The sequence below is a fragment of the Geotrypetes seraphini genome, chromosome 3 (genome assembly GCF_902459505.1).
Source record: "Geotrypetes seraphini chromosome 3, aGeoSer1.1, whole genome shotgun sequence".
Taxonomy (NCBI): domain Eukaryota; kingdom Metazoa; phylum Chordata; class Amphibia; order Gymnophiona; family Dermophiidae; genus Geotrypetes; species Geotrypetes seraphini.
Window position 1 is genome coordinate 228556084 of NC_047086.1, and position 17431 is coordinate 228573514.

The window sequence follows — 17431 nt, forward strand, 5'->3', positions numbered from 1 at the left end:
GGCCTAAGACCACCTAAAGTAAACCCAAAACTCTAACCGATATCCATGTTACAGACGCTGGTCTGAGAATTGGGTTTTTGTAGACGCAGCCACTAAGCTTCTGTGATAAGTTTAGCGGCTGCCAGTGCCCCCCCAAACAAACATGGCAGGAGGAATGCCCAGTCACTCCTGCCAGAACCCCGCAAATGAAACAGGTAGGAGGGTGCTCAATCCCTCCTGACAGAACCCCTCACCATAGATTCCGTGATAACCCCCACCCCACTCTCCTAACCCCCCACCCTCTCTGGACACCCCCTCTAACCTGTAATGAGGGCCAGCTGGCTGGGTCTTTCCACTGTCCGTCCAGCAGGCCCATCTCCATCGGAATGAGGCGGGCCTGCCCCTTTCCGGTGCATTGTGGGATACACCAAGAAGGGGCCTAAGGCCTGATTGGCCCATGCACCTAATGCTCCTCCCATGGGTACCTGGGCCAACCGGAATCTTAGGTAGGCCAATGTGCCTAAGGCCCCGCCCATAGGAGGGGTGTGGGTCATTGCGGAATCTACGGTGGGGGTTTCCGGCAGGAGGGATTGGGCACCCTCCTTCCGGTTTCATTCAGGGGGAGGGTGTTCTGGGCAGCAGGGATTAGGTATCCTTGCTGCCACGTTTGTTCGGGGGGGGGGGCAGGAATGGTGGCCACAACTGCAGCCGCTAAACTTATCACAGCAGGAAGATCCTTTGCTGCGATAAGCTTAGCGGCCATGTCTACTACATTATACACATCTCCCGCTGGCCGAGAGAGATGCGTACGGCCACCAAGGTTCGCCTAAGGCTACTTCCAGGGCAAGCCACGCCCACGCCTAGCCTTAGGTGGGCATGTGGGCCTCCCTAGGCTCCTGGAGGTGCCGCCAATGTAGGCGGCATGCCTCAGGAGCTTTTTTTTTTTTTTTTTTTTAAACTTGCATCCCGATTGGCTGGTTAGACAGCGGAAGGACACCTACCATTGCCTACAATTGGGACACCATTTACAGAATCCGGGCCATGGTGCCCAAAGTTGCGTGTCCAACTTTAGATGCATTTCTAAGATGTGCGAAAAAATAAATTGGATAATGATCTCTGAAACATCAATAATTAGGTGCTAAACAATTATTGGTATTAGTTGGCACTCATTGAAATTTGCACATGCATCGATGCATGCTGTTCTATAAGGCACAGTGCCTAACTGCCCTGGCACATATCTGAAAAGGGGGTATGACCACGGTTGTGTTGGGGGCATTCAGAAAAGTTGTGCTTGGAATGAAATAATTCTTTCTAAACACAGCTAACTTGGGCACTGGCAATTACACCAGGTTTTAGCAGGCGCTCAAAAGCTAGATGCGGGATCCATTCTAAACCCTGATCTATATAAGGCACACTCCCTTTATAGAATAGCTCTTAGTGCTGACATTTTTGGCTTCTAAGTTTCAGTGTCATTTATTGAATTCCCTCTTTATTGCGTAAAGTTAGATACACAATTTATAGGAAAAAAAAAAAAAATCAGCTGCACACATAACTTAATTCAATGATGGGCTGTTAATTGCAGTTAACCTATTACTGGCTGTAATTGGCCCTGATTGACACCAATTAGCAGTTGTGTGCAAAACTGCCCTTATTCACTGTTGATCAGAGTGCACAGCTTCAAGGGGGAATGGGCAGTTTGGGGGTGTTTGAGGCAGGCATGTGGCTTGTGAGTGGAGGAGCGGCCTAGTGGTCAGAGCAGCTGCCTCAACACCCTGAGGTTGTGAGTTCAATTCCCACTGCAGCTCATCGTGGCTCTCAGCAAGTCACTTAACATTTCATTTCCCCAGGTACAAAATAAGTAAGTCCCTGTCTAAAATATATTAACCATTTAGATTGTAGCTACACACAGAAAAAGCAATCCCATCCCCTTTACCCTTAAGAAATACTGTTTTGTATGTACCTAACTGCCTCTGAGCTTGCAGAAGTGCTCAAGCCTAATATTATGTGTGTACGTGTGGACTTTTCATTAGTGTTCTATAACAGCAGTTCCACACAGAACACCTGTTATAGAATTTGTGCTCAACATGCATCATCATGGCACCTCAATTTCCATTTCTTGAATTTACCACTTATTCGGGTTCATAGATGAAAGCGCGCAGGACAATCACGCGCGGACAAATGAGCACAGACAAATGCGTGCAGGACGTCAGTGCACCGTATTAAAAGTTAAATATAAAGTGCTCTGAGGGGGAGGTTTGGGGGGAACCCCCCAGTTTACTTAGAAGTGTTGGCACTGCTGTTGGGGGTTTGGGGGGTAACCCCCCATTACAGAGGAAACTGTAAGTGGGGGGGTTCCCCTTACCCCCCCAGAGCAGCGCCAACACGTCTAAGTAAAGTGGGGGTTCCCCCCATCCCCTCGAAGTGCTTTAAATTTAACTTTTAATCCAGTGCGCTGACATCCTGCGCACATTTTTCTGTGCTCATTTGTCCGCACGCGATTGTCCCATGCGCTTTAATCCCACCACCCTTACTCGTCATCTGGGGACTAAACATCTATGAATTTGCCACACCCAGACTATGCCCCCTGCCTATTTACATGTACTTGGATTTGACATATGCATGTCTTTGTTTAGTAAAATGGGGACATATATATTTGTGCAAGATAAACATTTAAGTGTCTTTATATACATGTATCAAATGCGAATAGAGTTTGCAGAATGAGGACCCATCTCTGTCAAGGTAGGAGGGACCTGGTAGGGGAGGGGGAGGCGGAACCTCTTAACTCCAGGAAACAAACCCTGCAAAAAGAAAACACATTCCAGACCTATATGGAAAACCTACCAATAGTAATAGAAATAAAACTGAAATGCAAGATATCGGAGATATGCATTTCCTAAAATTTACATTTTACATTTAATAAATTAAAGAAAAATACTCTTTTTTTTTTTTTTTACCTATGTTGACTCAGTTCTCTTGTTGGGGTTTTTATGATTAAAACATTTAAATACCTACATGGCATTAATGTCCAGGAGGGGGACCTTTTTCAAATGAAGGAAAACTCCACAATGAGAAGGCAGAGGACAAAGTTAACAACAACAATTTATTATTTATATAGCGCTAGACACACCCAGAGCTGCACTTTGTAAATGCAAGAGACAGTCCCTGCTCAGAAGAGCTTACAGTCTAATTATGACATACACACAGTACAAAAGGGAAGTCAGAATATAGTGTTCATGTAGGGAATTAGGACAAAAGGGAAGTCAGAACATAGTGTTCATGTAGGGAATTAGCGAGAGGAGGGCTGGTGAGGTAGAATCAGATAGGACAGTCTGAGCTTAGTGTTCACGAAGGGAATTAGAGGGTGCTGGAGAAGTGAAATGGGTTTTCAGTCTGGATTTGAGCCTGAAGTAACAAACCATGCAGGTTGTTCCAGGCATGCGGCACAGCAAGGTAGAAGGGATGGAGATGGGAGTTGGCAGTGGAGGAGAATGGTACTGACAGGAGGGACTTGTCTGACGAATGGAGTTTCGGGGGTGGGGTGGGGGTGGAATATAGGGAATAATAAGAGAGGAGAGATACTGAGGTTCAGGAGTAATCTAAGAAAATACTTTTTTTTACAGAAAGAGTGATAGATGCATGGCATAGCTGCTTTAACACGCAGCTCCTGATTGGTAAGGTCTGACTTTAGTACAGGAAGAGGCGGTCGGAGCATGCAGCGAGTGATTTCCTTCACTCGCCGGTGCTCCGGCTGCCCTCTCCTGCTCAGTCATTTGTGGTAGGAAAATACCGCGAATGACCGAGACCGTGAACCACCGACCGTGAATTTGCGGGGGAGCACTGTACAGCTGAAATTATCAGAAGCAATTAAGGAAACTATATTACAGCTATATGACAACTTTGCATGAGGTAAAACTTATTATACTTACCATAACGAGTTTTACCTCATGCAAAGTTGTCATTTCTTTAATAAGGCATTAACTATTTTTTTCTGCGGCCTCCCATTTAAATGCAGTAAAAAAAAACGCTGCGGCCATCTTGGCTCTTTACCGGCAGCAGTGTACATTTCGTTTAAACCTGTTATGGTAAGAGTTTTCTTTTTTTAACAACAAAGAGAAAAATATACATGCAGTGGTTGTGTTCTAACTTCAGATCTTTATATTTGCAGCATTCCCCTGCCTTGAGAAAAGCTTGCGAAACGCATCGGCGATAAGGGGATGAACATTCTAAAAAGCTAAGTACCATTTGATAATGGAAGTTATAACAATGCAACCATAAAGATATATGAACTTATTTATTATCTATAAGTTAAATTAAAAAGTAAAAATATATATAAACAATAAAAAAAGAAGAAAAAATGTGACTCACTAACAACTAATGAGGATTGATATTATTCGGTGGTGGTCTGAAGATCCCATAGGAGTAAAGTCATTTTTTGACTCTCTATTACAGTGTATAAGTAAACAGTTTGTATTTGTATGACGTATTTGTTTGATAAATTAGAGGCATTTCCAGCGGCAATTTGGGCTACTTTTTGGGCTACTCCGACACAAGTTTGGCTACTTTTTTGCCATGAGTTTGGCTGGAAATTTTTTTGCCATCTGGCAACCCTGGATGTAACAGAGAAAAGGTCCAGGCAGTGCTGGTCAGAGGCTGATAATACACTGTGAATTTGGAGGCTGGTGGGGAGCAAGAGAGATACTGGACTTGCTTGGGGGTGGGGTGGGGCGGTTAATAGCATGTGTCCCCTATGATTAATTAATTATACTGCCTTTCCTAGTAATATAGCTAAGTGGTTTAACAATACTATATAATTCTTTTAAAAAAGGGAAAGAAAATTATATTATAAAATAGAAAAGTGGAAAAATAAAGAAAATTAACATTCAAATAGTTACAGGGTACAAAATACAATAGTAGGGCACACCATCTCTTAATGATAAGCAAGCTACACAATCATACATAGATGAGGAATGGAGAGCCCAAGTGACCATCATGCCCCCAGCCAGTCATCAAATGCAGCCCTGGGCTTTTTGCCAGGCTTTCTCAAATGGTAGCTACATTCCTGTCTATAACATAAGTTACTACAAACATGATCTCAGGCAGGGTTCTTTTCTATTTAAGGCCTTTGACCACTGCTCATATGGCTCTTTTCCTGTTGCAGTGAGCTACCCCCCCCCCCCGAAATTGCCTTCTAGTATGCCCCCATCAATAGGGTTACCATATTTTTGACCTGAAAAAAAGAGGACACATGAGCCCACCCCCAGCTCTGCCCTCACTCATCCCCTGGCCCAGCCCCCCAGGAGCTAGTTTGGCAGGGCCGGCACACAAAGACTCTACAATTAAAAAAAAAAAACTCAACCGGACACCCAGAAATGTCCTCTTAAAAATGTTGTAAGTTTGAACAGGCTCCCTCAAATGTTTCCCTCGACCCTGAAGAAAAGTTTCATTTTGAAACATGCATGTCGGGAGAGGTGAATGAAGGACAGATCACTATAACGCTAAGTGACATTCCTCTGTTTTATATTGAAAAACATTCAAAAATTGTAAACTAAATGATAAAATGAGTTAAAATAAATAGATTATGAATAATTAATAAGGGCTGGACCGACAAAGAGTTAAGCAACCGGTAGCATTGTGCCCGGCTGCAGTCAGAAGGTCCATACAAATTATAATATTGATTGAATCTGTCATCCACCTTTTGATGAGATATTAGTGAAGACAAAGTGTGACACTTAAAAAGAGGACATGTCCAGGTTTTCCCGGACATATGGTAACCCTACCCATCAAAATAGGCAGGGTTATTGTACTCCAGGGGTATAAGGTCACCAAAACTGAAAGTGGGAGTGCCAGTTCAATTAAACAGAAAGTGAAAATGTCTGTCAGGAAAGTCAAGGCCCATAAGGCATTTGCAAATAATTATGCAGTGGTGGGCAGCAGGTGCTGACTTTTCCACTGCTGTTTATGAAGAAGTATTTGTTACTTCATTTTGAAACAGTTTTAGTGTGATTTTTTTTTTTATTGAAATGTAATGGCAATTTTCCTTTACACAGCATTGTAAACCACTAAATACATTTGTCATAGCGGTATATCAAGGACAAAAATGTTCTGTCAGATGAAATATTGACGCTAAGAGAAAAGAAAATGTAGTTTTACAACTTGAATGTATAAACAATATAAAGAGACAGGGGTAGGTACTTGTGGCATGGGAGTAAGTACTATATGTGAGGGTGGGGGGTGGTTTGTTTTTGATAAATATTTTATGTAGGGCAAGGCAGTTAAGACAAGACCGTGCTTGCATGTTTGTGTAGTTGTAATGTGTGTATTTAATATTTTTTTTTTTTTTACTATGTATGTATTTTTGGAACCCGCTTTGTATAAATAAAAACCATTAACAATAAATCTAAACCAATCCCAGCTAACAAATAACTTTTGGCCATGCACTAGGGGCTATTCTGTAAGGTATAGTTCATAGTTTCATGGTTTATTAAAATTTGATTAAACGCTAAACATAAGATTCAAAGTGTTGTACATTAAAATAATATATGAAAATTAAAAGAAAGGGGGAATTAATATCAAAAAACAAACAAGGCTTATCACGGACTAAACTAACAGCATAGGGTAGGATAGTAAACAGGAGGAGAGGAGGAAGAACTACATTTTTGAAGATAAAGAAGACAAGAAAGGAAAAAACATCAAGGAAGGGAGGGAGTAAGATAAAAGATGCCGTAGGACCTAACTGTGGTGGTGGGGGGGGGGGGGGTTGCTTAGATGTGGGCAGAGCAAGGATGTGTCTTCTGAGTATGCATATTATTTATAGATTACCATAAACTATGCATGTCATGTGATGCACCTAGGTGCGCCAATTTACATCTGTTATTGACATGGCTTAAGACAGTGTATTAGAGAGTTGTGCGGGGACAGAAATCCCACCCATCCCCGCCCGTCCCCACCAGGATCCTCTCCGTCCCCATCCGTCCCCATAGGATCCTCTCCGTCCCCAGTCCTCATAAAAAGCAGCAATTACTTCTGACAGGATCATCAATTCTACAGTTTTTTTTGTGTTTGCGCTACTGTTTTCCTTGTGGAATCTCTTTGGTGGAACCTTTTTTTGTTTTCTGTTCAGGTAATTAACTTATAAATCCCCTTTTTTACTAAGGCTGACGTGTCCTTTATATCAGTGGTTCCCAACCCTGTCCTGGAGGACCACTAGGCCAATCGGGTTTTCAGGCTAGCCCTAATGAATATGCATGAGAGAGATTTGCATATAATGGAAGTGACAGGCTTGCAAATCTGCTCCATGCATATTCATTAGGGCTAGCCTGAAAACCCGATTGGCCTGGTGGTCCTCCAGGACAGGGTTGGGAACCACTGCTTTATATTATATGGACGAACCCTGCTTCCAAAGCCTTCCATCCCTGTGGGAGTCCCGTGGGCCAGAGGGGGGTCCCCGTGGGATTCCCGCGATCCCCGTTCCCATGCAGACCTCTCCAGTGTATCTCAAACTGTGTGCCTCCTGAGATGCCAAGTGTGCTGCGGCACACTGAGGAGGAAGCGAGATGCCTGCCAGCTGACTTCCCTACGCAGTACAGCACCAGCGCTGCCCGATTCGCCAAAGGCCTGCATGTTTCCCCCTTCTCTCTAGCATCCTCTGGCTTCCCCCCTGGCCTCCTGGTCTCACCTTTAAAGCTAATTACAGCAGCCTGCAGATGATCGCCAGTAGGTAAAATGATTTTATTTTATTTTTTCATTTCTTTATTTATTTTTAAACTTACATCAAGTGTACAGTAAATATCAATCAATTATAATACATCACTTGAAAAATCTTCAATATCATACACCAAGAAGATTTAACCCCACCCCCTCCCAAATTCATATACAACTAATATATATTTTCAATATACAGTAGTGATTGAAATGTGTCAGTTTTGAGAATTTTTATCTGCTGTGTATATTGTGTGTATATGAAAAATGAATGGAAAAAATTGTATTACAATTAGTAAAGGGGATGGGATCTGGGGCAGAGCTTGGGTGGGCCTAGGGAGGTCTGTGGTTGGGGTAATCAGTTGATATTTGTTAGACTTAGGGGGTACTTAGCTTGGAGTAGTTGAGAAACACTGCTGAAGGCAATCAGCTGGCGCCAGTGCCTCTCCTTCTCTCCGGTCTTCTTCCCTACTGGTACCCCCTACTGGTATCTCAAGATCCATCTGGAGAGCCTCTACACATGCGCAAATGTCGATGTAATGTTGTCACGCATATGCGTGATGTCATCATGGCGACGTCTGCGCACTTCTGGGTGCCTCAAGCCGTGACCACTACCTTTAGTGTGCCCCGGCTCGAGAAAGTTTGAGAGACCCTGGCTTAAGAGGACGCATCAGTTCCAACTTACACCAGTTTCTACAATGGAATCTTGGCACCAAGATGCCATTCTAGAATTGGAGCTAAGCCCATGGCATTGGGGCTCCTAGACTGAGGTGCCACATTTAAGTTACCCACATGGCATAAATGTGCATGAGACGAGTCTCTTTCATTTGAAAGGAAGCTCTGGAATGAGAGGGCATAGGATGAAGTTAAGAGGTGATAGGCTCAGGAGTACAGAAAGGGTGGTAGATGCTTGGAATAGTCTCCCAGTAGAGATGGTGGAGACAAAGACTGAATTTAAGAAAGCATGGGACAGGCACGTGGGATCTCTTAGGACAGTGTCCGGCAAACTTTTTGGCACGGCAGCACACTAAACCTGGCGGTCAAGCAGGAAGGTATCTGTGATGATGTCATGCATCGACATCTGCGCATGCCCTCCAGCCACGACCCTGAACCTGTCACTTCGCCGCTAGGGGATCCTGGAGGAGGGGAGATACAGGGAGAGGAGTAGAGACGCCGGCGAGAAGGAGAGTCATCAGCGCCAGATGACTGCTTACAGGATGTACCTCTCAGTTTGTGATACTGTCTTAGTAGGAGATAGTGGATTCTGTGGACGGGCAGACTGGATGGGCCATTTGGCCTTCTGCCATCATGTTTAAAGTGAGGGGGATTTGGAATGGTGCAAAAATTTATATGGAGAGCAAGAGATATTCAAGGGCATAGTTATCAACATGAACTATCATGAAGAAATGTTATTTTACCACTAACCCTTGCTATTTTACTAATACTTCACATAATATTGTGAGCTGCCATGAGAGGTCGCAGCAGCCATTTTGAAAAGCTGCCACAAGGGGGCAGGAGTGAAGGGTCTGCACTTTAATCCTCTGAAGACCCCTGCTGGACCACCAGGTATTTAGGTAGGCCGGGGGGTGGGAGGAGGCGGCTTCCTACACATTGAAGGGGGATGGGGAGGCAGATGGAGGGCTTTGGCACGGGCAGAGGGAGGGAGAAGGTATTGTTGGGGGCGAGAGGAGCCACGGGGGATTTTTATTTAAAAATAACCAACAACTTATGCAGACCCTGGACCTATATTCAGCCATGATACGTATAACTCTTATGCGGCCCTGGCTGAATATCGGCCAGGCCCACACAAACTCCAGAGGTGGAAATTTTCCCAATATTGCCAGTGTTCAGACAAGTCACGACACTGAATATCGGGAGGCTAGTTATCAATAACTGGGTTAATGGTAAGATAGCATGTCTTAATGAAGGCTCACATTGAAAACTCTCCCCCCCCCCTCCACTGGCTGCCTGTCAATTTTCAAATCCTATTGAAAATTCATGTGTTGGTATGTAAAGTTATTCATCTTAATATCCCTTGGTATCTAACACAAGCAATGACACTCTATTGGCCTTCTAGATCTTTAAGGTCGGAAGGGGCCATACGATTGTCGTTAAATGAGTTCTCACAAGTACATTATGAAAATAGAAGGGTATCTGAAATTTAATAGCAGGGGTGTCATTGTGAAGCAGAACCATTGAGAGCACTTCTGGATTTACAAAAGTTTAAGAAAGTACTGAAAACTACTTTGTTTGTGGAGGCGTTTAAATGAATGAATAGTAATATTTTTATGGAGACATTATTGTATGTATGTTCTACTATTATGATTGTATTTTGTGAGCCGTTTAGGTGTAAGTGGGTAATATACCCATTTTAAGCTAAAGTGCTGAGAAAAATATGTGAATCCCTAGGATGGTTTATACTATAGCACAATTTATACTCAAAACATTAAATCCTGATGAATGAGGAAAAGAACACATCAGATACATTACTTATACAAAAAGGATCTATTTTAATTACTTATTCAGAATAAAGATGCAGTAATAATTATTGTTTTGTGAAAAAGATTGATCTCCTCATTCAGTAGCTGGTGACACTTTCTTGAGTAGCAGTAACTTCCACTAAACTTGTCCTGTAACTGTTGACCAGTCTCTCACATCGTTCTTTCTTTTTTTTCGTCCATTCTTCCATACAGAACTGTCTCAGTTCTTAACATATGAGGGCATTCTTGCATGAACAGCACACTTCAGGTCAGGCCATAACATTTCAGTAGAGTTTAGGCTGGGATTTTGATTTGGCTAATCCTCAATATGAAGAGGTCAAGATTCAGCCTGCCGTGGTCAGCGTTTTTTTAAGTCTCTTACAGCTGTAGGCTGACCAGAGCCCAGATGTTCAATGCTGGGACATGTTAGGACACAGGCATTGAATATCCAGGTTCCAGCAGTCGCCCAGATGTTAACCGCCTACTGGCCAATATGCAGACCAGTGCACGTTAGCTTGATGGATAAAGTTAGGACAGCCATTTTGCTGTCCTATGGGCTCCTTTTACAAAGCCGCGCTAGGGCCTTAACGTACGGAATAGCACGCGCTAAATTGCCCCGCGCGCTAGCCGCTTCCGCCTCCTTTTGAGCAGGTGGTAGATTTTCGGCACATGCTAATCCGGTGCGTGCGTTAAAACCGCTAGCGCGGCTTTGTAAAAGGAGCCCTAAGTTCATCTGCTTATTTAACTGGTTAGTAGACTGGATATTCCCGCTAATCAGTTAAGTACTGTGGCAGGGCTGCGAGAGGCCCCTGGGCGATCACTGTCTCTCTCCCCAGGCGCTAGATCCTGCGTCTCCCAACTCTCAACACCATAAGTTGCAAAAAACAAAATAAAATTGCTTTATTTCAGCCACTAACCTTCTTCTCCCAGACTCTCATTCAAGGCAATATTGTTCAAACAGTTCTCGCAATGTCCTTACCCGGGTCACGTGCCCCAAAGGAAATAAAACTCTTAGCACAATAATACTCCAGTCCTCATCCATATGAGGCGCCTATAGTGGGGCTGCCATAATTATCTCAGTCCTGGCAGCACCTCTGCTATGGACTGGCCGTACAGCCACCCAGTACTTGAGCCACTTCCAACAGTCTTTTAAAACTTTTCAATGCTCAGTCCAATATATCACCCTAATTCCTCTTAGGCTCTAGCACCCCTGACCTGCTTTAGAACCTGGTCAATGTGCAGGGGATGTTACTCCCATTAATTAGTTGGTCCTTATCTCCCCCAAATTCCCTTAATAAGTGCTTCAAAACAGGGCTAACTTCTCAACTTGAGATCCCTCTCTCTAAGGATCTGCTTGCTAAGCCATACACATGCAGCCAAGCCCTTCCTGTTTGCTTAGAGTATGCTCTCATTCAGTTCAATATCACACTGAGTATGTCAGAAGAAGGAAAGATGAGTGGTTGAGTCCCTCAGGGTTCGGTCCAGGGGCCGATCCAATTCAATATGTTTGTGAGTGACATTGCTGAAGGATTAGAAGGCAAAGTTTGCCTTTTTGGGGATGATGCCAAAATTTGTAACAGAGTAGACACCGAAGAGGGTGTGGAAAGTATGAAAAAGGATCTGCAAAAGTTAGAGGAATGGTCTAATATCTGGCAACTAAAATTCAATGCAAAGAAATGTAGAGTAATGCATTTGGGCATTAATAATCGGAAGGAATCGTATATGCTGGGAGGTGAGAGGCTGAGATGCACGAACGGGGAGAGGGACCTTGGGGTGATAGTATTGAAAGATCTACAGGTGAAAAAACAGTGTGACAAGGCAGTGGCTGCTGCCAGAAGGATGCTGGGCCATATAAAGAGAGGCGTAGCCAGTAGAAGGAAGAGGGTGTTGATGCCCCTGTACAGGTCGTTGGTGAGACCCCACTTGGGAGTATTGTGTTCAGTTTTGGAGACTGTATCTGGCGAAGGACGTAAGAAGACTTGAAGCGGTCCAGAAGAGGGTGACAAAAATGATAGGAGGTTTGCGCCAGAAGACATATGAGGAGAGACTGGATACCCTGAATATGTATACTCTAGAACAGGGGTAGGCAATTCTGGTCCTCGAGAGCCGGAGCCAGGTCAGATTTTCAGGATATCCACAATGAATATGTATGAGATGGATATGCAGGCACCTCCTCCTTAAGATTGCAAATCTCTCTCATGCATATTTATTGTGGATATCCTGAAAACCTGACCCGGCTCTAGCTCTTGAGGATCTAAATTGCCTACCCCTGCCCTAGAAGAATGGAGGGACAGGGGAGATATGATTCGGATGTTCAAATACTTGAAAGGTATTAACGTAGACCAAAATATTTTCCAGAGAAAGGAAAATGGTAAAACCAGAGGACATAATTTGAGGTTGAGGGGTGGTAGATTCAAGAGCAATGTTAGGAAATTCTACTTTATGGAGAAGGTGGTGGATGCCTGGAATGCGCTCCCGAGAGAGGTGGTGGAGAGGAAACAGTGATGGAGTTCAAAGAAGCGTGGGATGAACACAGAGGATCTAGAATCAGAAAATAATAGTAAATATTGAAGAACTAAGGCCAGTACTGGGCAGACTTGCATGGTCTGTATATGGCCGTTTGGTTGAGGATGGGCTGGGGAGGGCTTCAAGGGCTGGGAGGGTGTAGATGGGCTGGAGTGAGCTTTGACGGAGACTTCAGCTGTTGGAACCCAAGCACAGTACCGGGTAGAGCTTTGGATTCTTGCCCAGAAATAGCTAAGAAGAAAAAAAAAATTAAAAAATTTTTAAAATTGAATCAGGTTGGGCAGACTGGATGGATCATTCAGGTGTTTATCTGCCATCATCTACTATGTCCTAGACCTACCATGTTTCTCCGAAAATAAGCCCTACCCTGAAAATAAGCCCTAACATGATTTTTAAAGATGCTCCTAATATAAGCCCTACCCAAAAAATAAGACCTAATTAAGATCGATCCCCGAAGCTCCTTCCGAATATCTCCGACACCCCCGACTCCATCCCTGACACTAGTGCTGCCTGATTTGCCAGCGGCAGCGCTTTTCCCCCCTCCCCCCTCTTTATATCTCTTCCTCCCATCCCCCTGTGCAGCAGAACCCCGCCAACCCTCCCACCGTGAAACTGACATACCGTACCTCCGAGGCCTCCAAAAACAGCAGCATCGGCAGTGCTCAGAACGGGCTGCTTTGCGGTCGGTGGGTTCTGCTGCACAGGGGAATGGGTGAGAGGGGAGGGAAGATGCTGCACATGGGGGGGGGGAGAAAGAAAAGAAGAAGAGGAAGAATTGGGGTAGAGGAGAGGAAGGGAGAGATGATTGTTGTACATGAAAAAAATAAGACAACCCCGAAAATAAGCCCTAGTGTGTTTTTTTGGACTCAAAATTAATGACACTGTCTTATTTTTGGAGAAACTCTTGCATTCTGACTCTCTCTCCTTTCCACTTCATAAAAATTTATTCATATGTACTTTCATACACACTGTCTTCCCCTCCGGAGTCACTTCCATACTACATCCAGGGTTACTAATGACAGATTCACTATGTCCTAGTTCCATTAAGTATTCCTCTTCTGAGAACTTCTCCCTGCCTCCTGGCTATGGAAATATACCTTGGTTTGGAACAGCTTTAGTGCCTCCCCCCTTCCCCAGCCTTTACTTCTCTCCCAACCCAGGCTTAAAGAGCTTTACTTTGCTAACCTGGTTCTCTTGTAGTGCAGAGTTTCTGGAGCAGGAGGAGACAGGAATTTTCTCCTCTGACAAGAACTTGTGCCTGTTCCTCTAGGCACTGCTGCTGGAACGTTCTGGGACGTCTGCTAATCTGCCCAGCTGAAGTTAATTTATCTGCAGCTGGTAATCCATAGCAAGCCCTGGTTGCATGATGTATTGCTCAGCTCCCTTAGCCACACCTCCCCTGTTAACCCTTCCCAAGACAGTTTCTGTTCTCTGATGTTTGCTGGGCTTCTGCTGAGAGTTTCTGCCAAAGGAATAATAGGAAGGAGAGTTACTCTGGCTCTGGTAGAAATCTCTTTGGAGGACTGCATTTCTGCCTTCTTCCTAATCCCTTCCCCTGCCTTCAGGGAACTGCCCCTAACTGTAGGACTTGGGGCAGTTGTGACAGAAGGTTGCCTGTCACAGTACTGATTTTGCTCATGGATCACCCTGATGGTCAGTCAAGGTTCGGTGGAACTGCCTGGTTAAGTGCTGCTAAATATCGATAGATGGTCAACTCAGTTGGTTTTAAGCTGGCATGAGTCTCTCCTACCTGGTTAAACCCTTTTGAAGATTGGATCCAAAATTTCTTCTTTTTCAGTCCTTCTGTAGAAGATGTACTGGTGTCTAGGGTTGTTTTCTTCCTGCATGACTTTCTTGTAGGTTCGCTCGCAGTTCACAGACAAAAGAGCAGATGGCCTAATATTCTCCTCTAGACTTTCCTCATAGAAAACATAATTCCTGGTTCCATCAATGATGGTAAGCCGATCAGATCCTAATGTAGCAAAGCAGTCCTGCCCATGATACCTCCACCAGTCACAATGAAGTTTGTTGGGGTTTTTTTTGGAAGACAGTGTTTGTTTTTGCCAAGCCACATAGATTTTATTATGTCTGAAAAGTTAAATCTTTGTCTCTTTTCCATGGAGAGCATTATTCCAGGACACTTGTGGATCATCCAAATCAGTGGTCTCAAACCCGTGCCCCGGGGGCCACATGCGGCCCGTCAGGTACTATTTTGAGGCCCTCGGTATGTTTAGCATAATCACAAAAGTAAAATAAAACAGTTTCTTGATCATATGTCTCTTTAGCTATAAATTACAATATTATTATTAAGACTTAGCCAAAAGGAAAGATTTATAAACTATAAAGCGATTTAGCTCATGCAAAATTGTCATTTCTTTAATAAGACATTACCTATTTTTTTTCTGAGGCCCTCCAAGTACCTACAAATCCAATATGTGGCCCTGCAAAGGGTTTGCATTTGAGACCACTGATCCAGAAGTTCTTTGGTGAACCTGAGGCAGGTAACAGGTTCTTTTCAGAGAGCCGTGATTTCTTTCTTGTAATCCTCTCATGAGTTTTATTGGTTTTTTTTTCAAGCAATGTTTGCTTATTTAATACATATGGATTTCATCACTTCTTAGATCAGCTATTGCCAAATGTATTCATACATATATTTAAAGAAATTAGCAAACACCAACCCCATTAATTTTTTCCTGATGTTCTGATGACTTGCCTCACCTTTACCAGTCCAGTTTCAGCACAAACACACAGATGTCTGTCTGAACCTGTAACTGCAGAGATAAGTCCCTGTGGAAATCAATAGGCAGTCAGAAGACAAGTACAATGGATGACTGTTGCACCTCACCCCAACCTCACCTCCAGACTGCACTCTTGAGAGTTTCAGCTTTCTGAGTTATACAGCTTCCCATACATCTTGTGGAAAATACCACGATATAGGCCCTACTAAGTACAGGAATTTGGGGAAGAACAGAATATGGAGGCAGAGTGGTACAGAGACCAGGAAAGAGGGGGGCCATAGATGAATGAGCACAGTGTGAAACTAAACTAAACTAAACTAAACTAAAACTTAGTTTTATAGACCAAATCATCAACCAAAATGGGCTCGACTCGGTTTACAATAATGTAAAACATAATACACGAATTTGAGAAGAAAAAGTAGACTGAAATAGTTAATTTCCAAAATGTTTGGCAAACAACAAAGTTTTCAGAACTTTCCGGAATAAAGCAAAAGAACCTAAACTTCTTAATGTAAGCGATAAAGCATTCCAGAATTCGGTTAATTTAAAAGCAAAAGAATAACTAAATCTCTTAAAGGTTCGGTTTTTACAACTGAGAGAGGGAAATATAAGTTTTAATTTTTGAGAACTTCTGGCAAGATGAGATCTATACACATTCCAGTCTAAAGGAATCAAAATGGCAAAAATGCCAAATAGGATCTTAAATGCAATACAAATGCACTTAAATTGAATTCTGAGATACACTGGAAGCCAATATAATTCCTCTGGAAGCCAATGTAATTTATTCTTACCAAAGATAAGTTTAGCTGCAGTGTTCTGTATTAATTGAAGTTTCTGCAGACTGACCTTTGAAAGACCCAAATATACTGAATTGCAGTAATCCAGCCTTGACAAAATGATTGATTGAACCAATAAAGAGAAGTGTTTTTAGTGAAGACAAGAGAGATGGTGGAGGAAGTAGATGAAAGAGAGTTGGGGGTTGTATGAAAAGGAGGAAGAAGAGTTGACATTCATCTGTTTCTCCAACCAGTCCTCATCATTCAGCAAGGAGAAACACTCCATCCCAAACTCCCCCACCTCGCCCTAGCAGCCTGGCTTCTCCTTTTAATGTGAAATGCTGGCCTGTATAGTCCTGTCATGATCCAAAAGACTCTCTATGGCAGAAGTAGGGAACTTCGGTCCTCGAGAGCCGTATTCCAGTCGGGTTTTCAGTATTTCCCCAATGAATATGCACGAGATCTATTTACATGCACTGCTTGCAATGCATATTCATTGGGGAAATCCTGAAAACCCGACCGGAATATGGCTCTCGAGGACCGGAGTTCCCTACCTCTGCTCTATGGTCTTATGATTTTAAGTGGAAGAGGTTCAGCATTTGATGCACCTTGACCAGGCTGGATCCCTAATTCTGCCCTGTTGCAGTCATCTTCTGATACTTGTTTCCTCTCTCCAATTTCTCAGGCGCACCTTAGTGCCATTGCTTCTTTTCATGAACCATATGAAGGCATCTTGATCTCCCCACAGCTACTAATCTCCACATTCATGCAAGGACTCAACAGCCTAAAAACTGCACTCATATAGTCCACTACACCAGTGGTTCCCAACCCTATCCTGGAGGGCCACCAGGCCAATTGGGTTTTCAGGCTAGCCCTAATGAATACGCATGAGAGAGATTTGCATATAATGGAAGTGACAGGCATGCAAATCTGCTCATGCATATTCATTAGGGCTAGTCTGAAAACCCGATTGGCCTGGTGGTCCTCCAGGACAGGGTTGGGACCACTGCACTATACCATAAGCCCTAAATATCATCCTGGAGCAGCTCATAGAACTGCCATTTGAACTTCTATCCTTCAACTCAACTGAAATTTCTTTCTTGGAAAACCCTTTTCCTGGTTGTAAGTACTTCCACGTCCGATCAGTGAGGTATAAGCCCTAGTGTTCTATCCTCTGTATACTCAGTTCTACCCTGGCAAAGTTGGTCTGTAAACCCACCCCAAGTTCTTGCTA

General features: G+C 43.6%; 1 protein-coding gene and 1 long non-coding RNA gene across 4 annotated transcripts in view; one reads left to right on the forward strand and one right to left on the reverse strand.

The window, feature by feature from the left end:
* LOC117356586 overlaps positions 1–4628 on the forward strand; it is a 27291-nt gene extending 22663 nt beyond the window's left edge. Inside the window, exon 3 of the long non-coding RNA XR_004538673.1 lies at positions 4145–4628. This is a non-coding gene — a long non-coding RNA (uncharacterized LOC117356586). The remainder of the gene's footprint in view (positions 1–4144) is intronic.
* The window catches only part of APOF (apolipoprotein F), a 19533-nt gene extending 3277 nt beyond the window's left edge, over positions 1–16256 (reverse strand). Inside the window, exons 1-2 of one of the 3 annotated variants that reach the window (XM_033935999.1) lie at positions 13869–14007; positions 13310–13415 (exon numbers count right to left, since the gene is read on the reverse strand). The gene's annotated coding sequence lies outside the window, so the exon portion shown is untranslated. Of the gene's footprint in view, positions 1–13309; positions 13416–13868; positions 14008–16212 lie in introns of those variants that run through there. The other 2 variants (XM_033936001.1, XM_033935998.1) reach the window with 2 other exon arrangements.
* Between the last annotated feature and the right edge of the window lie 1175 nt (positions 16257–17431).